The following is a 26463-nucleotide window of genomic DNA, read 5'->3' as shown; positions in this document are numbered from 1 at the left end:
CACTTACTAGCTGTGTGACCCTGGGCAAGTCACTTAACTCTCATGACCCCCCCCAAAAAAATTATGAAAATTATGAAAAGAGAATTAACAGCTTGGTAAAAAAAAAGCACAAAGAATACTAAAAAAAATCTTAAAAAATAATATCTTTAAAAACAGTAAAAAAAAAGGCATGAAAATTCATTGAAGAAAAGAATACCTTCAAAAGCAGAATAAGCCAAATGCAAAAGGAGGTACAAAAATTCACTGAAGAAAAAAAAAAACTCCTTAAAAAGCAAAATTGGACAAATGGAAAAAGAAGTACAAAAACTCAGTGAAGAAAATAATCCCTTAAAAATTAGAATTGGACAAGTGCAAGCTGATGACTCCATGAGCCATCAAGAAAGAATAAAACAAGATCAAAAGAATGAAAAACAGAACAAAATGTGAAGTGGCTTATCAGAAAAATAATTGATTCAGAAAATAGATTGAAGAGAGATAATTTAAGAATTATTGGAACACCTGAAAGCCATGATAAAAAAAATAGCCTAGGCATCCTCTTTCAGGAAATTATCATGGAAAATTGTGTGAATAGCTTAGATCCAGAGAGCAAAATAGAAATTGAAAGATTCCACTGATCACCTCCTGAAAGAGATCCCAAAAAGAGAACTCCCAAGAATATTGTAGCCAAATTCCAGAGTCCCCAGGCCAAGGAGAATATATTGTAAGCAGCCAGAAAGAAATAATTCAAATATCCTGGAGCCATGGTCAGGATCACACAGGATTTAGCACCTTCTACATTAAAGAAACAAAAGCCTTGGAATATGATATTCCAGAAGGCAAAATAGCTTAGATTACAACCAAGAATAATTCACCCAACAAAACTAAATATAGTACTTGGGTGGGAGGAAGGGCATTTCATGAAATAGACAACTTTCAAGCAAGCATTCCTGATGAAAAGACCAGAGCTGAATAAAAAAAAAATGACATTCAAGCATAAGACTCAAAAGAAGCATAACAAGGTAAACATGAAAGAGAAAACAAGAGACTTAATAAAATTAAACTGTTTACATTCCTATAGAGGAAGATAATACATGTAACTCCTAAGAACTTTAGCATTATTAGAGCACTTAGAAGGAGTTTTCATAGACAGAAGGCATAAATATGAGTTGATTTTGTTGGGATGGTCTAAAAAAAGGAAAAGGGAATGAAAGGGGAATGGACTGGGAGAAGGGGGAAGGGAGAAGTAGAATGAGCAGAATTTTAGGAAGAGTTTTATAGTGGAGAAAGAAATGGTGAAAGAAGCAATGCTTGAACCTCACTTTCCTTGAAATTGGTTCAAAGAGGGAATGATATATGTACACATTCAATTGAGTATGGAAATTTCTTAGCCAGTAGGGAACTAGGACAGAAAGGGATGAGAAATGGGAGGGGGGGGGTGATAAAAGGGAGCGCAGACTAAAGGAGTCAGTTGTAAGTAGCAAAACAGAAATGATAAATAGAAGAAAATAGGATCGAGAAAAATTTATAGTCATAATTATGAATGTGAATGAGATGCACTCTCTCATAAAGAAGCAAACAGTAGAATGGATTAGAAATCAAAATCCAATAATATGTTGTTTACAAGAGATACACTTGAAATAGACACACACAGAGTTAAAATAAAGAGCTGGAGCAGAATCTATCATGCTTCAGCTAAAGTAAAAAAAGGCAGGAGTAGCAATCATGATCTCAGACAAAGCAAAAGCAAAAATAGGCCCAATTAAAGAAAAGGGGGCAGCTAGGTGGTGCAGTGGATAAAACACTGGCCCTGGATTCAGGAGAACCTGAGTTCAAAGCTGGCCTTAGACACTTGAAACTTACTAACTGTGTGACCCATGGCAAGTCACTTAACCCCCACTGCTCCACAAAAAAAAGAAAAGGGAACCTACATTTTTGCTAGAAGGCATCATATATAATGAAGAAATATAAAAAAAATTGCAGCAAGTTTCTCTTGACAGTCTGATTTTCTTAAATATATAAGGAATTAAGTCAAATTTGTAAAAAGAAGGACCATTCCCCAATTGATAAGTGGTCAAAAGATATGAATAGGGAATTTTCAGAAGGAAAAATCAAAGCTATCTATTCATATGAAAAAATGTTCTTAATCGTCATTGATTAGAGAAGTGCCAATTAAAACAATTCTGAGATACCACTTCACACCTATCACTAATAACAAATGTTGGAGGGGATGAGGGAAAATAGGTACATTAATAAACTGTTGATGCAGTTGTGATCTAGTCCAATCATTATAAAGAACAATTTGGAATCATGGCTAACATGCTTTAAAACTGTGCATACCCTTTGACTGTAACAATTGGAATAACACCACCTGCTGGAGACTTACTGTAGGAAAGCTCCACCATGAGGAGAAGGCGTCTGAGGGCAAGCCATGTGGCTTTTCTTTGGCATCAGGAAGTGATGTTTGCTTGTGGGAGGAAGAAGTGGTGAGGCTGGCTCTCTCGCTTTTTTTTTTTCAACAGGACTCTCATGGAGAGCGGAGCAGCAGAACTATAGCACCCCAGATACATAGCTGAATCTAGGCTTCTTTCTCTCTCTCTCCACCAAATTCTTATTCTCCTTAATAAATGTTTAAAAGTCTAACTCTTGCTAAAGCTTATAATTTATTGGTGACCACTCATTAGATATTTAAGACAGACTAGCTAGAATTTTAGCCCCTTCCAGATGGCTGACCATGAAGAGGAAAGCTGAATCTCCATTTTCTGATCTTCTAGTTGGGTAAGATTTCCCCTCCCCTGTCTCCTTAAATTGGAAAGTACTGCTAAGTACTGGCTGTTTTCCCTTTAAATTTTCAAATGTTTTTTTTTAACTCCCTAAGTACCCTGTTCCTGATTTTAGTCTGTTTAACCAGACAAATGGGGGATAAGATCATGTTAATGCTTTGTTTTTGTGGATTTTCTATTTTTCTTTTTCTTTTTGTTAGAAGAGCCAGCAAGGTGCTCACACAAGGGAATATAAATATCCCCCCCACACACACCACCACTAACCATGCCTTTTCAAAGAAACCTCTGACTCCTGCATTTTTTTCAAATTAGAATGCTAAGAGTTTCTCTTCCTTTGCATTCCTGGAGGCTACACCCCAACAGCATCTAGAAGCAGTGGCGGGGAGGGGAAACCAGGTCTGAGTTTGAAACCAAGCCTGATTCCCCGGCTGTGCACCACATAGGAGAGGTGGTCCTGCCCCCTCCTCTCCGGACCCCACCCCTCCCCCTCCTCTGGTGCCACCTCCTATTCCTCCCATGGCCATGCCCCTTGATCTTCCCACCAGGGAACTCCAGAGATCTTTCTCAGGTCCTGATCTTGGGCAAGCACACCTTTTTCTACCTGCATTTGCAGCTTCTACTCAGTTGCTGAAGCAGTCAGCCTCAGCCCTTCCCCAGCCTGGCTGTGATTCTGACTTGACCTGCTGTGGTTCTCCCAAACCAACCTTAGAAAACCCTTTAAATCCCAGATATGCTCGTTTTGTTCATAATTTTGTTAACCTGCTTTTGTCTTTAATTAGTAACCTTATAAAGCATTTGTATTATGAAACGACCGACAGAGAAAATAGAGGGGTTAAAGAAGACCAACTTAAGCTGAATAAAAATGACAATCATCATCATATTTCAAGAAGATATATTTTGTAGAAATGTAGAAGTAAGCAGCAAGGTGTATGAGTATTGGGGATTTTAGATATCGGAATCAAAAGTGTTCTAAATTCACTCAGAGAAATAATGTCAGTCCAGAGGTTACATAGGATTTCTATGTTATTACATCTACATTTTGAAATTAATGGTATGGGTTTATTTTCATAGATATTTTCATGCTTTTGAGATTGTGTTTTATACTTAGTTTTAAAAAAGAATATATGTAAAAAGCTTTTCATAGTCATGTGATCAAGTTTATATTTTGTAATACTCTTATTGATGTTAAGTTCATATTCATTTAGATTTCCCTAATTTGAATTTCATTGTCTTTCCTTCTTCCATGTGTATTTTGTTGTATTTGTTTATCTCTATTTTAAAACAATGCAAGATGGTTTTGATTTCATAATACAATGTTAATTCTGGGAGTATTGTGCTCCCATATTCCAAGTTGTTTGTTTTTGTTATTTTTTTCTCTCAACTGATTAGATTATTTGATCGAACTCTATAAAGCATTTCCCTGGCAAATTGGTTGCCATGGCAAGTGAAAATTGATTCTAGAAGTATTATTTTTGATAAGCATATTCAAAAAACCAGAGGGGAACATTTGTAAAAGTTTTTCTTTTTTTTTCAAAAAAAGTTTTCTTTAAGTTTGTGTTGTGTTTTAACTTGTATTTAAATATGTTCTGATTTTTCACAAAAGTAATTGTATACTTAGTAAAAAAAAAGAGGTATTATTTGAAATTATTGCATAACTGTATATTACATTCTGAGTCAAGGTACATTGGAATTTTTTGTGATCATTATTATCCTCAATTTTTAAATCCACATGAGACTTGGATTATGGGAATTTATCATTTAAGACATTAATTGCCTTCACTCTGAATTATCAGATGCCATTTGGCCAGGATGCCATCTGATCACAAGAGGAATACATGCAAGAACAGACATTGAACTGTCACATGAGGGGAGACATGCATGAAATCAAGTATGGCTGAGGGAATGGCTTTTGACAAACATTGAGGTTGTTTTTTCTTGGTTTAATTTTTCCCCACAATATTGTACAGATGGCTGGAAGTTTTCATCCCACCCATCTCATTCTACACCTGGCTTCTATGCTCCCTCCTATATGCCTGATGCCATGGATGTCCCAATCCCATGCATCTGATTAAGTCTGACTCAGTTTCCTCCAATATGTTTGGTGCCATGGACATATATTCCATCCACGTATTTTAAGCCTGGCATACAACATGAGCAGTATACATTGCTCAAGTGTAGGAATGCTCTTACCCCATCATTTCTCTGTTCTTTTATGGTAACCTCCATAATTATCTCAGGTGTCATGATAAATACAGTGTTGGATTTGGCCTTGACATCTGTTACCAATTATATTACATTTTTTCATTTCTCCTAATGGCATGAGGATAATTAGGCAGATAATGAAAAATGATGAAACAAAGATAAAAATTATTTTTTAATGAATATCGCAGCAATTGTCTTCTCAATTTACCCTCCACAAGGGGGGACTATAGTAATATTAACTTTTAGAAAATGTTTCAGTTTTTGTTTTATCATATGTTTCATGTATGACAACTAAGATTCTGAATTCCCTTAGACATGTTTTTGAGAACTTTCATTGTTTGATTTGATTATTGAAAAAGCTATTTTAAAGTTGTGTTAAGCTCAATTTTGTAGGAAAGTTTCTTGTTTGATTACCAGCATCCACACATCAACTCCTGAAAAGACTTCCATTCCACGACTACACCCAGAGGACATCCCAAGAGTCATCTGGGAAAAGACTTTCAAAGACTTTAAATGAGCAGTTTGGTTTTGTTGTTTTGCTTTTCCCCTTCTGTTATTATATACACCATCTGTAACATGTATTCTCTGCAGAGGCCCTCCCTCTGCAGGCCAGTGTCAAAGTGCCGGTTCATGAAGGAGCGCCCCTCTGGACAAACTTTCCTTTTCTCCCTTTTCCTATATTGTTATTTACATATTGCTTGTTAGCATAGGGTGTGTTTCATCAAGGAAACACTCGTGTTCCTTGAAGAAACAAAGGGGGGACTGTAATGATTGGAATGACGCCACCTGCTGGAGACTTACTGTAGGAAAGCTCAACCATGAGGAGAAGGTGTCCAAGGGCAAGCCATGAGGCTTTTCTCTGGCGTCAGGAAGTGATGTCTACTTGTGGGAGGAAGAAGGGGTGAGGCTGGCTCTCTCTTTTTTTTTTTTTTCACAAGGACTCTCATGAAGAGCTGAGCAGGAGAACTGTAGCGCCCTGAGATAGATAGCTGAATCTAGGCCTCTTTCTCTCTCTCTTCACCAAATTCTTATTCTCCTTAATAAATGCTTAAAGTCTAACTCTTGCTAAACCTTATAATTTATTGGTGACCACTCATTAGATATTTTAGACAGATTAGCTAGAATTTTAGCCCCTTACATGACCCAACAATACCACAACTACATCTGTACCCCCAACAAGATAAAAAAGGAAAAGAACCTACAGGTACAAAAATATTTATGTTAGCTCTTTTTTTGTAGTGGCAAAGAATTGGAAATTGAAGGGATTCTCATCAACTGAGGAATGGTAGAACAAATTGCATGTTATTGTGATGGAATAGTATTGTACTATTAGAAATGATGAGGAGTATAGTTTCAGAATAAAGTATCTCAAGACCTATATGAACTGATGTGTAACAATTGGAATGACGCCACCTGCTGGAGACTTACTGTAGAAGAGTTCTGCCCATGAAGCGAAGGTCTTTGAGGGCAAGACCAGGAGTCAGGAAGTGACGCGGGCTAGTGGGAGGAGGAAGGAAGAGACTGGCGCTCAGTCTCGCGCTCTTGCCTTTGGACTCTGGTGGAGAGCGGAGCTAGAAATGTGCTCTCCCTTTAATAGATAGGAATCTAGGCCTTTCTCTCTCTCTTTACCAAATTCTTGTTTTCCTTAATAAATGCTTAAAAGCCTAACTCTTGCTAAAGCTTATAATTTATTGGCGACCACTCATTAGATATTTTAGACAGACTAGCTAGAATTTTAACCCTTAACAGATGCAAAGTGAAATTAGAAGAACCAGGAGATATCACTGTGCCCAGTAACCACAATTTTATAATGATGATCAACTGTGAAAGACTTTGCTACTCTGTTCAATATAGCATCCACATCAATTCCAGAGGACTCATGATGAAAAAAAAAAAAAGCTATCCACTTCCAAAGAGAGAACTGATGGACTGTGTGCAAGATTAAGTATAATTTTCTCACTTTTTTGCAATATGGCTAATATGGAAATATGTTTTACATGATTTCATTTTTATAATTGATGTCATTTTGCTTGACTTCTCAGTGGGCTGGGAGGAAAGGAGAGATTTTGGAAATAAAAATTTTAAAAGAGCTTTAAAAAGAAATAATATTTTTTGGGAAAAAAAATAATGTAACCCACTGCCAAAGTGAAAATGACAGAAAGCTTGGGAGAAAGCAATTTTTCTTCCAAGCATTTAAATAATAGATAAGGAGGTGGAATGAAATCTGGATATTGATAGAGTAGATTTCAGAGAGAATAGGAAGGATCTCATGCCTAAAAATACCATAAAGTTGGCTTAGGATAAATAGAATACTGTTAAGAACACAATTCTACCAACATAAATGCAAATTATACTGTGGAAGGAAAAGGGCACAGATACGAATGCAGAGGAAATTAACTAACCAATTTAGGTTGTTTGTTGTTGTTTTTTTAAGTAACTACAATACAACTTATATAGAAGATGGAATTAAGGTCAAGTAAGGATGATGATGAGAATAATTGTTTGAAAATAGCCCGCATTTGTATATGGTTTTAGTGTTTACATTGTAATGTACTTTAAATACAGTATCTAGAACTGGGGGGGGGGGCAGAAGCAAGCTTTTATTAAGCTCCTACTATGTGTCAAGCACTGTGCTAAGCATTTTGCAAATATCTCAGAATAAACTGAAGTTGGTAATAAAAGAAAAAAGAGGAAAAAGAAGGGTTTTTCTTTGTTTGGAAGAGGGATGTTTATTTTTTTTGAGCTGATGAAGTGGAGCAGAAATCAAAGAAAAGGGGTTACTGCTACCTAGAGTCAATACATGGAATAAGCTGGAGTGTGTTCAGAGGAAGAGAATCAGGCTGATAAAGGAACAAAAGAAATAACCTGCAAAGATTAGCTGAAAGAACACAAACTTTTCAACTGAAGCAGAGAAAACTTATTTGGGGGTGGGGGGGGGGGTCGGGAAATGACAGTTGTCTTCCAGTAGGTGAAGGGCTTTTATGCATGAGGGAGGGCAGAGAATGAGAAGAAGTTGCCAACCAGCAGATTATGACTTGATAACAAGAAGGAAGAAGAAAAAAAAAGTCCTTAAAGCCAGGGCTGTCTAAAAGTGGAATGGGATTTCTTAGGAGTTAACAAATTCACCACCACTGCTGGAAGTCTTCCAGTACAGTCAGAATGACGGACAACTTGTCAGGGATTCCTGTTCTGGGAAGTCTCAGCAAGCTGAGAGATTCTAGGAGGGTCTATGCATTTCTTAACTACTACACTGGGAAAGCATTACCCGTATGAATGATAGGGCGAATAATATCTCACTTTAGGAGGCTACATCAGGGATTCGTATCTAGATAAGTCAGAGGTTGAAAAGGTTTAGACTATCCTAGATCATCCCAAATCAAGAGACCCTGGGAGGACAGAGCATAATCAGGCCCCCAACTGAGGGACTTGAATCTGATCCACAGCAGACCCAATTCGAATGCTCCTCCGCTCCATCATCCTGTCTGAATGGCCTGGCTCCTAAGAGCTCACAACGCACTTTATTTTACCCTTCTCGGGTGTATTCATCATATGTTATTCTGTAGTATGCATATTGCTGTACTAGAATTTTAAAATAGTCATTTGTTATTCACCTACTGTGTGCAAAGCATGGTGTTGAGCACTGAAGAAAGATCCAAGCTTTAGCTGAGACAGAGTCCCTTCCCTCAGAGAGCCTGTACTAGGGCCTTGAAGGTAGGGAGAGTGGACAGAGATGCATACATACATACACACATACATACATAAATAAATATGCTACACAATAATATATATTAATTGTATTAGAGAAGGACAAAACACAATGCTTCTTAAGCGCTGGAGAAGAAAGCAATTACAGATAGGATTATGGGGGTATGGGGGCTGGACTTTAAAGGATGGGTAAGAATTTAAGAGCTTAAGGGGAAAGAGGAAACAATCAAGCTTAGAATGAGCAAAGATACAGCCACAGGAAAGCAGCGCATTTAGAGAAGAGAGAATAAAGTCATTCAGCCGGGACACAGAATGAGAAAATGAGTCATATATAATATGAAGTAATATGAAATAAGGCTAAAGAGGTGGCATCATGTCAGATCGTGGAGGGCCTTGGATGCTGTTTTAAGGAATCTGAATGTGGCAGGTAATAGGAAAGCTTTAGAGAATTCTGAGCAAAGAAATGACAAGTAAGATAGGTGCCTAAGGAAGTAAAATGAAAGATGGGAATGAAGAGAAAGCCAGCAGAGCGAGAGGTGGGATGGAGATATCTGTTTAAAAGGGTACTGTAATAGCCCAGAAAGGAAGTAATGAGCAATGGGCAGTTGCTAAAATGGAAGTTCTTCCTCTGCTAAACTTTCTGTGAAAGGTAGACTTGTAGGCTTTTAGAGATGGTTAAGGCTTTAGAGACCTTTTAGTTCAACACTCTCCTTTTTATGTTAGGGAACTGAGGCTCATTGTTTAAATGATTTGCCCACAGAAAGCTAATGGCAAGGGGCAGCTAGGTGGTGCAGTAGATAGAGCACCAGCCTTGGAGTCAGGAAGACCTGAGTTCAAATCCGGACTCAGACACTTAACACTTACTAGCTGTGTGACCCTAGGCAAGTCACTTAACCCCAATTGCCTCACCAAAAAAAAAAGAAAGAAAGAAAGAAAGAAAGCTAATGGCAGCCCATGACTCCACACTTGAGACTGAAGGAACTAAGGTGGTGCAGTAGATAGTGTTTTGGACTTGAATCAGGATGACCTGTGTTCAAATCCTGCCTCAGATTCTTCTTAGCTATAGGACCCATGACAAGACACCAAACTTCACTTGGTTTCATACCATTATCTGTTAAATGGAGATAATAACAGTACTTGCCTTACAGAGTTGGTGTGAAGATCAAATGAGATAACATATGTAAAGTGCTTTGCAAATCTCAAAGCCCTATATAAATGATGGCTACCAGAGCCTTAGTTAACACTTCTTTGCCTGTCCTTCAACATTCTCCGGTCTTGTAAACCCTTACCTCGACTTACGTAACATTCCAAGTACTAAGTATTTAGCCAAAATGGACCCCAACCATCGCGTAACTTTGTTCATACTCTTTTCTACATTTGGAATGGCTTCTCTCTCTCTCTACCTCTAAGTCTGAGTTACTATCCATCTTTAAAAGCTAATGCAGGGAAGAGTTCCCTGATCCAGCCACTGGGGACAGCCTTTCCCCCCTCATACATTACAAGACACTAATCTAATCCATTTGTTATAACCACGTAGTATAGTATATAGAATGCTATTTATCTTTGTATATGTCATATCCCCTCCTAAACTGTAAACTCCATAAGGGAACTATCCAAATCTTATCTAAATGCCAGATCTTCTCTCAGGTCTCAATACCTAGCACACAGTAGTAGGTCCTTAATATATGTTGGCTGAATAGTTTTAGGGGATTTGGGGGTGTGTGTGTGTGTATATATATATATATATATATATATATATATATATATATACACACTATATATACACATATATACAGAGAGAGAGAGAGAGAGAGAGAGAGAGATTGATTTATAGATATAAATACAAATACAGATGGACCTGAAATTTCACTGGCGTAGGGAACTCCCACGAAGGTTACACCAATGCAGATCAGCAGAAGCTTTTACCACTTGAAGGCTTACTGTTGCTGAATTGAATGAAATGCTATTTTGGTAGAAAGCAAGACTCTTAATTTTCATTAAGAATTTTTATGACAACAGTCTCAGGAGTAGCAAACTGATAATTTTCTTGACTGCTTAGAAGAGTGCAGTCACAGGATTGTCCTGGAATTGCTTCTCACCCAGCAGGTATATCTATCTTAAGCTGACTTTTTGCTACAGTAGAATTATACTACAAATGTCAGTAAAAAAAAATTCATGTGAGTAAACCTGGATTATCCTGGCACCTTTAAAAGAAAAATGAAACAAAACAAAAACAAAACAAAACAAAACTTAGAAAAGCTTTCCACATTTCCTTCTATCACAAACTACAGAGCCATCATCACAGCAATCAAAACTTTCAGCTTGACTGGGTTCCACCAGAGTGGTAGCTTAGGGCAGGTTAGTTGGCTGGTTCTTGTGTGATTAAGTAGCCTACCCAATTTAATCAGTACAACAACAAATGCCTTGGAAAAAAAAAAAGAAATCATTTTGCCCAAGAAATATAAAAATGTCCTAAACAAGGTAAGCCCTGCATAATCAAGCTTGTGTTTCTTGCAAAACACACAATAACTTCCTGAATTATGCTGTTTTGTTCATTCTCATCCTCCCCCCAACTCTTTGATGCTCTGGGAAACATTAGACCAATGGTCTGCATCAATCTACTTTCTTACTGGGGAAAAACTGTCATCCACAGCATCTGTCAACCACTTTAATAATAATCTAGGCTCAATCTAGGGGAGCTAGGAGGAGAGTACTGGAGATTTTCTTTCCACAGGTGATCACGCACATTCCCCAGGATGGGTTTACAAGTGCTTACATACTTAATTTTTTGTGAGTTCAGGCTGAAATTCTCCATTATCTGGAACTCTGTAAAGGGCTGCTAAATTTCAAATCGACCAAAACAGTTGAGCAGAAATCTACACAAAGGTAAAATAGTAAGCAGATTCTGAAGTATTTTACTTCTGCACTATAGACAAATCTGATTTAAAACACAGCATCTAAGGCTATCCTGCCACTGGCTTTTTAATCATGGATTCAAGTATTGTCGATGCTCACGGTAAAGGCTGACAACAGATGCTCCCATCAAAAGTTAACAAAATGCAGTCTTATATGCAAGAAAACAAACTGACATGGAAAATGCCATCTATGTCACCAAATATTACATGGCTACAAAGTGTCCTAAAGCATTTCAACAACAAGGACTGAACTACCCAACACATTTGCCATCACATCCCATGGTAGTCTGTTAAACTGATTACAGAAGGGGAAAAACACTTTCAAAGGAAAAATGAATAGAAATTATTAGTAGATACACTCAATGAAAGCTTCCAGAACAATCTCTTCATTCTGGCCCAGGGTTTTGCCGCAATCCTATCATGAAAGATGACCCTAACTCTGTAAAGCTTCATTAATGCCTTCTGTTTTCACATTACAGTCATTTCAAGGCAAATTATACCTCCAGTACCAGATGCATTTGGCATGATCTTATCTCCAGGGCCAACACTGTCTGTTCAAAACCTTCCTCACACACAGCTCAAACTCCCACACCCAACTTTGCCCCGCCAGGCTTTTAGCTGATGACCTTGCTTCTGACATTGAGAAAAAGTGTGATGTCATCTGACTTAAGCTCTTTCAAAGTAGGAATCATAGATTTATATCTTAAACTTCAATCTTTTATCTGAGCTGAGTATCATCTTTCCATCTGCATGTTAGATATTTGTGCCTAATTGTTCCATCAGCATATCGAATTCATCCTGGCTAAAGCTGAATCCACCACTTTCCTATTCAAATGACTATTTATGGGTCACCCAAACTCAAAGTTTTGGAATAATTTTTGACTCCTCCCTCTTTTTTGTCTCGCTATCCATTGAATCTTTTTCATTTGTTTATTTCTTTAATTGATGCCTTTTGCTTTGACATCACCATCATTTCTGGGCATCTTGAAGTTTCAGTGAGTACTGCCTATATCCCATGTCTATAGTACATTCCATTCTTAACACCACCTGATAAAATTTCTGGTTTCCTTCAAATCTCAGCTGAAGTGATACCTACAGGATGTCTCCCTTTTTTCTTTTTTTCTCTATTTTTTGGGGGGGGAGTTGCCCGGGGTCACACAGTTAGTAAGTGTCAAGTGCCTGAGGTCGGATTTGAACTCAGATCAGGATGTCTCTCTTGATACTAGCCAGTTGCTAGTGCCTTGCCCCAAATTGCTGTGTCTAATTTGTATACCTTTTTTTTAAACTAGTATTTATTCCTTGTTCCCTCCCTCCCAATTCCCATCCAACCCTCCTGGCCAGGATAAGTTCCACGTTGGGAGAGACTGTTTACACCATGTGTCTAATCATGAAACTGTTAAACTAGCACACATATTGAAGGAAAAATACACAAAACATTCTTTAACGCTATAACATACTGAATAAATATTGGTGCTTTGAAGGAAAATGAGCAAAAAAAAATTCCTGATGAAAAAAAGAATTCTGGGGGCAGCTAGGTGGTGCAGTGGATAGAGCACCAACCCTGGATTCAGGAGGACCTGAGTTCAAATCTGGCCTCAGACCCTTAACACTTACTAGCTGTGTGACCCTGGGCAAGTCATTTAACCCCAATTGCCTCACAAAAAAAAAAGAATTCTGTAGATTCCCCAGAGAACATTGAACAACAACAGAAATTCCCAAAAAATATCGAAAGAGAAATTAAAGTTTTTAAAAGGAGATAGTAGAAGAGAAATTAGTTTGGAAATCAGACATCTCAAAGTAAAAATAATAATGGCGAATAGTAATAGCTAACATTTCTATTTCTATAACATATTTCCTTCTTCTGACTTGTTAGGTTGAAGAGTTATCCTGAAAGCAACTACCTGGCATCTAGAAAATTCCATTACTTTGACCCAAACAACTTATGGACTATTTTGCCCTTTTACTTTCATTAATGATAGTCCAATCAATGACCCGACCAAATGGAATTTATTGAATATCTACCATATATTTAGTACTCTGCTAAGCCTAAGGGTGATGATGATGATAATAACAATACACATTTACATATCTCTCTAAGGTTTGCCAGGTGCTTTTCTTACCATAACCCTACAAGGCATATAAGGCAGGTGATGAAAGGTGCTATTAGAGAGATAGTGGTACTCTCTTTTCAGTCTTTAGCCATTTGTTTCTGAGAATTGAAGATCAGTTGTTTCTCTCCTAGACCCAGAGCCTTAACTTTGATGTCTTATTGCATGATCCTTTATAATTCCAGCAAATGGAAGGGGAGAAGACTTTGCTCTATAATAACCTTACACATGGAGATATAAAAGCCATAGGGACTGAAAGTAGACAATTTGCTATTTTAAAATATATATATTTTAAAATATATATACACACACACCTCTTTATAACTGAAGTGGTCTAATATTACTAAAAATAACAATTAACCTTCCATCTGCTGCTTAGAAATTAGGTTACTCTTAAAATAAGGAGTCTTGCAAACATTACTGGTAATGTATACATTTATAATATCAACTACTGTTTTGGGAGTAGTAAAACCTGTGAGAAAAAAGCTTAAAGGTAGCCTTCTGAAGTAACAAATAATAAAATAGGGCTAAATAATACATCTTTCTTTACCTGCAAATCGATCTCCTATTTGTGCCTCTTGATTGCAATGAAGTGAAATAGGTTTGTTTTTAGAAGAATTGTCACTTCTGACCTTTTAATGCATTAAGATCTTAACGAGCTAGGATTCCCAAGTAAATATGTATAAAAGAAAAAATGGAGAGAAGATAACAAAATCTTGAACTAAGAATTCATGCATTCATTTGCACAATAGTTTATGTGTTGGTATGTGTAATAATGATTCAGCAACATCCCTACCTGTGTGGCAGATAAATTTTATTCTTTTGGATGGAACTATGCAGTAATAGATACTCTGAACTGTTAGGCCAGTTTTAATTCTAATTCTTGTTGTGCCTTACTCAAAATAATCTATATAGAGTAATTCAATTAAAAACTTCTTAATATCTTAAATTTTCTACTGACTGACTTGATTTTGGGTTATGAAACATCCTTTTGTGCCATTGTGAACCTGTCAGTGCTACAAATTTCCAACTCATTAGTGACCCTATTTCAATGGAAAGTAATGCATGTGCCTACCATATTGGTGTGTATTTGTCATACATAATTATATTCTTAGCAAGGGAACACCCATGGCAATGACAAAGATGAAGAGAAAATGATTACAAAAATGAAAGTTATAATGATTAGAATAGAAATAAATTAAAAATCATAGTAACTATTTAATATGATAATTTTGTATATTTAATTTTTCTTTTTAAAAAAAGTTTAATTTTTATATTGTGCTTTATCTTAATAGTATCTTTTCCAATTACATGTAAAGATATTTTTCAGCATTCATTTTCGTAAGATTGAGTTCCATATTTTTCTCCCTTCCTTGTATTTAATCTTTAAGTGTATACCTAGAAATTTCGCTCTCCATGCAATTTAATTTTAGAGTTATAATCTATGTGGGTGGGGGGAATGCTCTGGATTAGGACCAATACTACACGTTCACATGTAAATAGGGCACTTATTTAATAAAATAATTACTAAGAATATATGCAAAATAATTGGTTGTCTCAAGTCTAGAAATTGCATTATTATTTTTAGATGTGAGGCTATTTGAAACAGTTACATAATATGCCTGGCTGTTATAAATGATTTCAAATCTACCAAATCTAAGTTTACGTTTCTATGATACTAAAATCCTAAGTTCCAGGTGGAGACAAATTATATTTTATGGCACTGAAGGAATTGCAGATGTCATCATAGAACCTGTGAACCAAACCCGGGGAATGAGATGTCAGAAGGCATTGGTGGACTACAGACAGATGACTATAGTCCTGATTTCCAAAGGGTGAACTCTGGAAACTACATTAATCATCAAAATAATCTATAATACATTATTATTTTTTTTGGTTTTTGTTTTTGCGGGGCAATGGGGTTAAGTGACTTGCCCAGGGTCACACAACTAAGTAATTGTCAAGGGTCTGAGGCCGGATTTTAACTCAGGTCCTCCTGAATACAGGGCCAGTGCTTAATCCACTGTGCCAGCTAGCTGCCCCCTCTATAATACATTATTAAACAAGTACTTTGCAACCCTAAGAAACCAACTAGTGATCACTAGGAGCCAATATTCATTTACTAAAAACAAGTCATGCTAAACCTCATTTCCTTTTTGTATATTGTTATTAGATCAGCAGAATGTTGTAGACATCAGCTATCTGTATTGCTGCAAGAAATTTACCAAATTATCTTATGGAAACTTTGTTCACAGAAGATGGCGAAAAGCGGGGTAAATGAAAGTATCCTTAGGTAAACTTGTCACTGGTTGAGCAACTGTTAGTCCCAGAGCATATGGATTAATGAAGAAATTGCATCCTGAAGAGAGGTCTTTCCAAACCTACATTTTCTCTCTAAGTTGGATAAAGACAAAAGGGGAAAGTTTATAAATTTGCACATGACAAAAATTATGGGTGCTGGGTATTAATATACTGAATGACACAATTAGGGTTAAAAAATCTTGAGAGTTTGGAGCAAAAGTCCCAATTGGATAAGCTAAAAAATTAGCCTGGGTAAATCCCAAGTCTTGTACTTAGATTTAATTTGTCAATTATACAAATAAAGAATTAAGGGGCGGCTAGGTGGCACAGTGGATAAAGCGCCGGCCCTGGAGTCAGGAGTACCTGAGTTCAAATCCGGCCTCAGATACTTGACACTTCCTAGCTGTGTGACCCTGGGCAAGTCACTTAACCCCCATTGCCCCACAAAAAAAAAAAAAAAAAGAATTAAACGAGATGTAATTTTTTGGGGGGGGGGGTGAGGCAATGGGGGTTAAGTGACTTGCCCAGAGTCACACAGCTAATAAGTGTCAAGTGTCTGGGGCCGAATTTGAACTCAGGTCCTCCTGACTCCAGGGCCGGTGCTCTATCCACTGCGCCACCTAGCTGCCCCAAAGGAGATGTAATTTAACAGTTGGCTGCTAGGTGGTGCAGTCAATAAAGTGGTGGGCTTGATTTCAAATTTAGCCTCAGATACTAGCTAGTTATGTGACCCTGGGCAAGTCACTTAACTCTGTTTGTCTCAGTTTCATCATCTGTAAAATAAGCTGGAAAAGAAATAGCAAAACTACTCCACTATCTTCCCCCCCCCCCCCAAAAAAAAAGAAAACCTAATTGGAGCAGCTAGGTGGTGCAGTGGATAAAGCACCAGCCCTGGATTCAGGAAGACCTGAGTTCAAATCTGGCCCCAGACACATGACACTTACTAGCTGTGTGACCCTGGGTAAGTCACTTCACCCTCATTGCCCTGCCCAAAAAAAAAAAAAAAAAAAAAAGGAAAAGAAAAGAAAAAGAAAATCCTGAATGGGGTCAGGAAGTGTCAGACAGGACTGAAAAATGACTAGAGAAACAAAGCACACCCTTACAACCTAGTCTACTGTTTAATGAAAGAGCTTATAAACTGCTTTAATTTTTTCTTTTAAATAGGTTAATAACCAAGCCCTCACTCTAAATATTGTTTACCCATCTAATACAGGTGACAAAATTAATATACATAGTGTAAAGGTCAGCTGCAGCTTAGCTCTTGGTCAAAGGCTCCCAGATACCTAATCAGCAGAGAACCAAAGAGGTTTTCCAATGGCTTTGAGTCATAACTCAAAAAGCAACTACTGGCGGTGAAGAAGACAACAAAGAAAATTAAATTGACGGAACACAGACATCTTTTTAAAGTCATTCTGTCTCCACCTCAGGTAAAGGAGACATAGAGCTTGTATTTGCAAAAGTTCAAGCCACTTTGGAGGCAGTATGTCCAACAACGCTGCTCATGCAACTGTCAGTCTCAAGGTAACCTGCATTTTAAGAGGCGTGTCCTTTAACACCTATCCCAGATGACAGGTTCAACAGTCCTGTGTTCATTTTATTTAATGTATAGTCAATTGGATGCACCTTACTTCTTTCTTAATCTTAGATAATCCAAATCTGATTGCCTATCTTGTTCCCAGTTGTAGCTCCAAATTAATGATGGTTTGTTATAATTTATAAGAGTTCTTCTGTACTGTAATAACTCTCGTATAATATTTCAGAATACTCCAGATAGAGAAATTTACTTACTTCATCCATATTTTCTATATGAGGAGCTTATGCATAGAAAAAAATAGTCACCTGCTCAGAGCTATATAGTGTTTGAGGGGTTAGGAAGGATTAGAACAGACAAGTTTCTGACTCTTGCTTCTTCCCTCGCATGAATTTCACTAAAGCACCATAGCATTAAATGACTTGTCCAAAGCTTTAAACAAGGGATGGAATTCAAGGTTTCTTTATTTTATCTTCCTTTTGGAAAAGCTCTTCTATCCACTACTGAACTCCCAGTTCTCTTCTCTCTCTTTCACACACACACACACACACACACACACACACACACACACACACACACACATGAATATATGGGTATGCGTATACATTAGATATGAGCAATTATATATATATGCACCATTCTTTCTATCTACAAATACACACATCCATACATAAATATATTATTAAAGAAAATCTCTCTCTAAATTTGTGTTATAGTATATATTGATACATACGTTAATACGTATAGTATATATGTATACACACATTTATACAATATGGGCTGAAATTATATATAGAAATAAGAAGTGGAGTTTTATTTCTACATATACAAACCTCTCACAAACTCTCCTGCTGCATAAAATGAGATGGGTCAGTATATTTCTCAAATGTCCCTGGGCTTCCACAGAATAAACACCTATGTAACCAGACAAAGGGGAGGAAAAAAAGACTTGACTTTTGATTCCAGACCTTCTTCCTCCAGGTGTAGCCCTTAGAGTTCCTTTAGTGCCCTCTTGGTCGTTGGAGGACCACTGGGGATGATATTCTTTGGGGAAGGTAGCACAACCAGCAAGACCTATCCCGCCAGAATGCACAAGGCTTTTAAAGTTTCTCTGGCCCGCCTCAAGGAAATGAGAGTTAGCATTTGTGTTTGAACTGGCCTGAGCATTTACAAAGGCTCAAGATGCTTAGGGACCAGCGAATCCAACAGAGCTGGATTTACCTGGTTCTGAGGAGCACCCCCCTCTCCGCCCCCCAACAGGTGTGGTCTTATATAGTGGCATCCCATGTGTAAGATTCAACACTCCTGTGTGTAATTTTTTCCCTATAATATTTGAAAACTATTTTGAGTCATAATTAAATCCCTAGAACAAAAACAAAGCACCCTTAGACAAAAAAAGAATGCAGGTTTCCCCTTCCTTTCTAACCCCCCTGCTTAGTTTCAGAGACTTTTCCTCTTTTAACAAAGATTTAGAGTTCTTCCCTTATATCAAAGGAAATTATATAAAAGTGAGAAACTAGATTCTGATTGAGAAAAGCAGCCTATATTAATTATTTTTCTTAAAAAAAAAAGCCAAACTAACGCCATTTTAAAAATCTGGTCATAAAGAGCTTAGATTGCCCATAAATAAGGCATCATTATTCAGATAATACAGAGGACCACTCAACACACAGTAATTTTTTAAATGCGAGGAAAAATTGCTCATAAAACTCCTGGATTGGTTATTTTAGACAAACACACACCCAAACCCTTAAAAATTTTAGGTTCAAGTTATTCATGTGCTGTCATAAAAACATATGCAATTATCTAATGCCCATGTAGTCTAGCCAATTTCTCTGATTGCTTGGTTCAATTATTAAGAGCTCACGGCCATGGATATCAAAGTCTTGGGCTTGATTCTATCGTGGGATGATTAGCTTTACACTGCCCTAAAGCCAACGACTCTACTACCAGTCACTGTGACAATGTGACCCTTGTGGAAGGTACTTACAACACATGGATGGATCAACCACCACCCCAAAAATAAACCATCACTGATAATAGAAAAGGATCTCAAAAACGTAGGTCCTAGAAAGAACAGCACTGCTATTATTTAATAAATCCCCCACCCTACACTTTTAAATGATCTGCCCTTTCCTCCTTTCATTTAGTCTGCTCTTTAGAAGTGAACCTTGCAAATGCTTCTAACTTCTTTTCATTAATATAAAGGATTAAAATGAGTTATCCTGGGAGGAGCTGCATGATGGGAAATCCTCTCCCCCAAAAGGCTTAGAATCCTTTATTAAGACATATTTTCATGATACAGTATGTGTGAGGCATTGAAATCCAAAAGCTGCATTGTAGCTCCAAGTTGGCCTGGTATACTATCTCAGGAGACTCATAAACTCTCTGCTCTTCAGTTTAGCCATCTCTAAAATCATATCAATTCTCTAGTTTGGTTGGAACAGAGGTGGTATGAAGGCCAATCAGGGCCTTATTACCTTGCACCTGGACCGGGCAATGGCCTCCCAAGCTGTCTTCTTGGCTTCAGGTCCTCTTCTTCCTAACAAAACATGGCTCAGATAAATCTTGCCCTTTCATCATATGTTACCTTCAGAATAGAGCCTAAATTCTTTGGCCTGGTTTTCAAAGCTTTTCAAAATCTGGACCTGATTTGCCTTCCCAGACTTGTCACTACACTTTTATACAGTCTCCATGTGCTCCAGACAATATAGATTCCTCACTTAGACCCTCACCATCATATGTTTGCTCCTACTGTTTTGTTTAAAATGTTTCTTGTCTCGACTCTTCCCCAAGTCCTAGAAATGTACACACACACACATACATGATTACACAAATATATATGTATATGAAAAAAAGGAAAATAAATGTTGGAGAAGCTGTGGAAAAATTGGAACATTAATGCATTGTTGGTGGAGTTGTAAACTGATCCAACTATTCTGGAGAGCAATTTAGAACTATACCCAAAGGGCTATGGGGCTGTGCCCACCCTTTGACTCAGTAATGCCACTACTAGGTCTATATTCCAAAGAGATCATAAAAAAGGGAAAAGGACCCATATGTACAAAAATGTTTATAGCAGCTCTCTTTGTGGTGGGAAGGAGTTGGAAATCGAGGGAATCCCCATCAACTGGGGAATAGCTGAACAAGTTGTTGCATATGAATGTAAAGGAATACTATTATGCTGTAAGAAATGATGAGCAGGCTGATTTCAGAAAAACCTGGAAAGCCTTAAGTGGACTGATGCTGAGTGAAGTAAGCAGAACCAGGAGAACATTGTACACAGTAACAGCAAGATTTTGTAATGATCAGCTTGTGATAGACTTGACTCTTCTCAGGATATTTCCAAAGGACTCATGATGGAAAATGTTCTCCACATTCAGAAAAAGAACTGTGGAATCTGGATGCAGATTGAACCATTCTGTTTCTATTTTTTTTCTTTTTTGAGGTTTTTCTCTTTTGTTCTGATTCTTCTTTCATAACATGACAAATGCAGAAATATGTTTACTGTGATTGTACATATATAACCTATATCGATCAGATTGCTTTCTGTCTTGAGGAAGAAGGAGGGAAGGGTGGGAGGGAGAAAAATTTGGAACTTGAAATCTTATAAAAATAAATGTCAAAAACTATCTTTACATGTAACGGAACATAATAATTTTATGATTTAAAAAACACAAATATATATATGTATACATACATATAAACAGCTATTCACACACACACACACACACACACACACACACACACAGAGGCACAAATATACACATATCTTCTGCTTGGTGAAATCCTACCCATCATTAAAAGCTCAGCACAAATGCTACCTTCAACATGAAATCAGTGTGCTTTCTGACAAGTGTTTTCTCCTCTAAACGCCTCTAGTTTTGTATCTGCATCACCTTAAATGGTCCTAAAATATTTTATTGTCCTAAAGTTTTCTTCATCTTGTTCTCTTTCCATCTAAGAGGCAGTTTACTATAATGCAAAGAACTCTGAAGTCAGAAGAAATCCAAAGATCTGAGTTCAAATTCTGACTTTATTATTTACTCCCTTTGTGACCCCATTTCTCTGGGCCTCAGAATCCCAAAAAGAGAATCACAAAAGAGAGGGGTTTGACTGGATGGTCAATGAGGTCCAATCTAGCTCTAAATCTATGAACTATGATTCTGGACCATAAGCTTCTTCAGAAGAGAGACCAAATACGTAATTCAGGTGGATATGCTTGTTAGTGCTAATCAGTGGTTTGAGATATTCAGGACCAAAGTAAATCAAGTACTGGCAACATCTGTACCTCTGAAGTGCCAGGACTCTGACTTATATTTGATCTTTCAGATTTATATCTGATCTTTCACTGCTAGATAGCACAGTGGATAGAATGGATTTAAGTGCCTCAGATACTAGCTGTGTGACCCTGGGCAAGTCATTTCATTTCTGCCTGACTCAGCTTCCTCATAGGTAAAATGAGGATAATAATAAACCTATCTCCTACGGTTTTTGTAAGGATAGAATGCGATCATGTTTGCAAAGTTCTTTGCAAAAGTTAAAGCCTTTTAGAAATGCTAGCTATTATTATTATAACATTATTAATCATATTAATCATACAAATGCTATTATCATTGCTATCTTTCTTGCCTATACAACTTAAACTGTGTTACTGTTGGCCTTCCTCTCTCCCACCGTTTTTCTTCTGACTCAACTCAAAATAATAACCCTAATCCAAATACCACCAATGGCTCTTCTTTGCCTCTTTATTAATTTGAAAAACATATAGCCTTATTTTCCACAATGTGTAACAATAGCCTTATTTTTTCTTCCCTTTTGTCATCTACTTGTTGTTCAGTCATCTTAGTTGTGTCCAACTCTTTGTGACCCCATTTGGGCTTTCCTTGGCAAAGATGAGGCCAACAGGTTTAAGGGATTTGACCAGTGTCATATAGTAAGTGCCTGAGACCAGATTTGAACTCAGGAAGATGAGTCTTCTTGACTCCAGGCCTCTATCCACTGCGCCGCCTAGTGGTTAGCATCATGCAAGAGCTTGATGCTTTTGTTTGGGGTGCTTTTTTGTGGGAAATGTTAAGAAAGAGAAATAATTAAGGGATAGTCACTCTCATCACAGAGTTTACCATCTAGTCAAGATGATTACTACTTCCTTCATTTTAATCATTCTTCCCTGCTTTAGTTTCTATTACTTTTGTCTTTGCATTGTGGTGCACTGTGGTTCCTGATACCACTTCCCTCTAACCTGAGGTATCCAGAACTGTATGCAATATTCTAGATGTGGTCTGACCAGAGGAGAGAACACAGCAGAACTGAGATTTTCCTTGTTCTTTGTGTTTTAACAACAATTGTGTCCAATGTAACTTTGTTTATTAGTTTATTTTTAAATGAAAAGAACACACGCTATTTTGATACCAAAGTGAATGTAAGTAAATAAACTAAGATGTCAAGGATCTTTTATTCCATTGGTGTCAATCATCAATCCTCACTGATGAAGATTAGAATCTCCCAATGCATTAGAAAATGGTCTTCATCCGATGGTTTCCAGTCCTCTGTTGGGGAGCTTCTGCTAACTGAGCAAGGCTGGAGTTCCATCAATAGATAAAGAATCTGTCATTGAGTCCTTATTTCCAGACTTTCTAGACTAATAAAACCTGCTTAAGTTTGAGTTCTCTTGACATACCAGGCTTAGCTCAATGAAGCCATAGAGTAGACTTTCCTGAAGGAAACAAAGATAATTGTGTGGGTGGGTGGGTGGGGTTATCATTTTAACTGCTGATAACTCAAGCATGGCACTGTAAGTCAGATCTGGAAGAGTGACTAGGCAATAAAAGTATCTCTTACTAGTATGTGGTGACAAAATATCTAGACACTGATGTCCATATGTCCAACATCCAAAGCCTCAGAAGATTAACAATTAAAATGCTTTGAGTGTAATCATGGAGTCAACTTTACAACCAAAGGTCACAGCAATATAACATGGGAGAACTTCATTAATCTGCAAACCCACTTTCCATAGCAGACCCAAGGGCCTCATCCTACTAATGGAGATTTAGTTGTAAAATTCTATTATGAGAATTTCATTGTGTAGACTTCATTCCTCTCCATGGATGGACTATAAGACATTAATATAACATGTCCTATAATCATAATTAAACTAAAGGGACTTTCTCAAATGGAATACATGATTTTTTCCGTATTAATTTGCAATAGGTTCCTCCATCATTAGTATATATTCAGCTGCTACTTTCCATAAAGCCATGAAATTTACAGGTACCATGGCCATAGTGGATAGAGAGTTGACCTCAGAACCAAGAAGAACTGGGTTCATCTCCTGTCTCCAACACATACTGGTTATGTAGACCTAGACAAGTCCCAACCCTTTGGCACTCAAGGGAGGCAAATCACTAAAAGCCCGTGTTTAGAGAAGGTGCTGACCTGTACTAGCAGAAGTACTTGCCTCATCTGGAAGTTCCCTATAACAGAGAATACATGGTCCTTATCCCCCCAATTCTTATTAAATAGCTACATGTAATAAATAAAATCAGCAATGTGTCTACCCACCACACTCCATTGCTCTCATATTTAAACACATTTTGTTCTATTCCCACCCTTTCACCACAGCCTTGAGAAGTAATTAAGTACATTTAGTGCACTGGGGAACCTGACTTGTTTTCCATCAGTTCCTTCTAACTTCCCAAGTCCATTAGTATTACTTACTGCAGCACAGATGACAGAAAAAAAAATCTGGAGTTAGAAGTCTACTTCCAAATTATGTAACAGCCAGAAGAGAAGGAAATCTTCTTGTTCTTTCCCTCCGTATACAGGGACACATAAAGACAGTATAACTGGACACGTAGATTTGGGGGGCATGGAAGACCTGTGACTTCCTTAAGGGAAGTTCCTGACACCCATGTAAATCAGCAACTCTCATCTGCTACTTACAGTCAGAGGGGCCTGCAGGCACTCAGGTATAGCGTCTTGACCACAGCCATATAGCTATTTTATTTTAGGAGTAGGACTTTAACTCGGGTCTTCCTAACTCCAAGGCTAGCCTACTCACTCTCTCCTTATACCACACAGTCTCCCAGATCCCCTATGAACAGCAGTTGAAGACACATTATCATAGATTTAGAGGTGGAAGAGATCCTAGAAGCCAGATTGTCCAACTTCCTGATTTTACAGATGAGGACACTGAGGCACAAAGAGACTGTGCCTTGCTCAGGGTCCCGGAGCTAGTATCAAAGGTCTGACTGCATTCGCACCCAGGTCTTCCTGACTCTAACTCCAGCATCCTATCCACTACACTACAGTGCCCTGTGCCACTATCTTATTTTGGTATGCGTGACTCTACCAAGCCTCAGGAGCCCTCTATGTTCCCAAAGGTGAAAAAATAAATTCTTTTTCTAGTATGAAAATCACTAGATTCTACATCACTCTTTAGGGAAGTGGCATGAAAATATTCTTATAGGTATAATACATTATGTTTTTTCCTCAAATCTGTCCAGAAAGATTGCCAACAACAGGAGGGACTTAACTTATTGATGTCAAAAGTAATATTTTACTACAACCAGGTCTACTCAGCTGCAGCTGAAGGATGGTGAGAGAAGGGAAAAAATAGTTATTGTATGGCTTAAGTGGGTCAACTCAAGAAGAAATGCTCGGTCATACTGAAGTATGAAGCCCCCCACTTCACAGCTGTGGAATACAGACAGCAATACTAATGTGTGGAAAGCTTTTCTTGAGCCCCAATAACAATGGCCCATGAGAAGCACCAAAAAGAAAGGCTAGGACTCTAAATGCAGAAAGCATGGACACATTGGCTGGCACACAGTAGGCACATAACAGGCACTAAACCACTGAAACAAAGGTGGTTTTCACAGGAAGATGAAGTAGAAAAGGCTGTTGGTTGCACAATGGCCTTGAGCTGATACTTTGATCACCATATCACTCTTTCCAGTACAGCCTGTGTTTGCCATGTTTAACAGTCATCAGCACTTAAAATGATTAAACTGCTCTCATTGCTTCTCTGTGAATCCCATCTGCACATATGGATAATGCTATTAGTGAATGTTGCATCCTCAAAACAAAGGGGAAAGAAAAGATGTAACATTCGATTCAATTAAACCAATATGTATTATTTAAGGCATCAATATAGATACCACTGTTTATTAAAAATATTGGACTATCCTTTACAAAATTTTTATTTTACAGGCTTCCAATCAGCACAAGTCGTTAAAAGCTTATAAAAATTTGCAAAACTTTCCATCATTACTAAATCATAAATGGAGACCAGTACTCTGGGTATAAAAGCTTAAAAAGAATAAAAAAGAAAAAAAAAAACCTCAGGCTTAGATAAGAGCTTTCAAGGAAAAATAATTGGTGATAATGCTCCATTACTGGCCTTAATTGAAAACCTGTGTTTCACAAGCAGAAATGACCTTGAGGAAGAGCCAGAAGCAGAAATAACCTTGGGAGAGTTCTCTAACATGATGTGGACATGACTATTCAATCAACTAGTTTGAATAGAGAGAAAAGGCAGTGACCAATAAGAGCGATTGCTATCTATATTTCTCTGGCAGCCAAAAATAAGTGAGATTAATTGTCTAACTCTGGGAAGCCCACGCTCTGATAAGTCAGGGGCTAATATTTTGATTCACACCCATCATTCAAGCAACATCTATTTTTAAGTGGATGGAGTCTTGGAAATACAATAACAATTCAATTTGAAATTGAGGGACTGGGGAAAAAAGAAGCTTTGAATTGACTGTGTTCAGATAATCCAATGCTTAGATAACCGAATAATACAACATCTAGTTAGCTAGGGAATAACAAGTTGCTTTGAATTACACAAAATTCTAAGAAAACCTATAAAGGCTTATGTCACTGTTTTTGTAGTGCACTCAAAATAAGCAGAAAGTATAGTGCCCAATGGGGAGTGGGGG

The 26463-nt window shown here is 37.6% G+C and overlaps 1 protein-coding gene across 4 annotated transcripts in view; it reads right to left on the bottom strand.

The window, feature by feature from the left end:
• ENOX1 (ecto-NOX disulfide-thiol exchanger 1) overlaps nt 1-26463 on the bottom strand; it is a 697060-nt gene that overhangs the window by 365922 nt on the left and 304675 nt on the right. The window contains exon 5 of one of the 4 annotated variants that reach the window (XM_043998993.1): nt 20002-20063. The exons of the other annotated variants lie outside the window; for them this stretch is intronic. The gene's annotated coding sequence lies outside the window, so the exon portion shown is untranslated. The remainder of the gene's footprint in view (nt 1-20001; nt 20064-26463) is intronic. 4 annotated transcript variants of the gene reach the window in all.

The sequence above is a fragment of the Dromiciops gliroides genome, chromosome 3, assembly GCF_019393635.1.
Source record: "Dromiciops gliroides isolate mDroGli1 chromosome 3, mDroGli1.pri, whole genome shotgun sequence".
Taxonomy (NCBI): Eukaryota; Metazoa; Chordata; class Mammalia; order Microbiotheria; family Microbiotheriidae; genus Dromiciops; species Dromiciops gliroides.
This window is presented reverse-complemented; position numbering and strand designations above follow the sequence as displayed.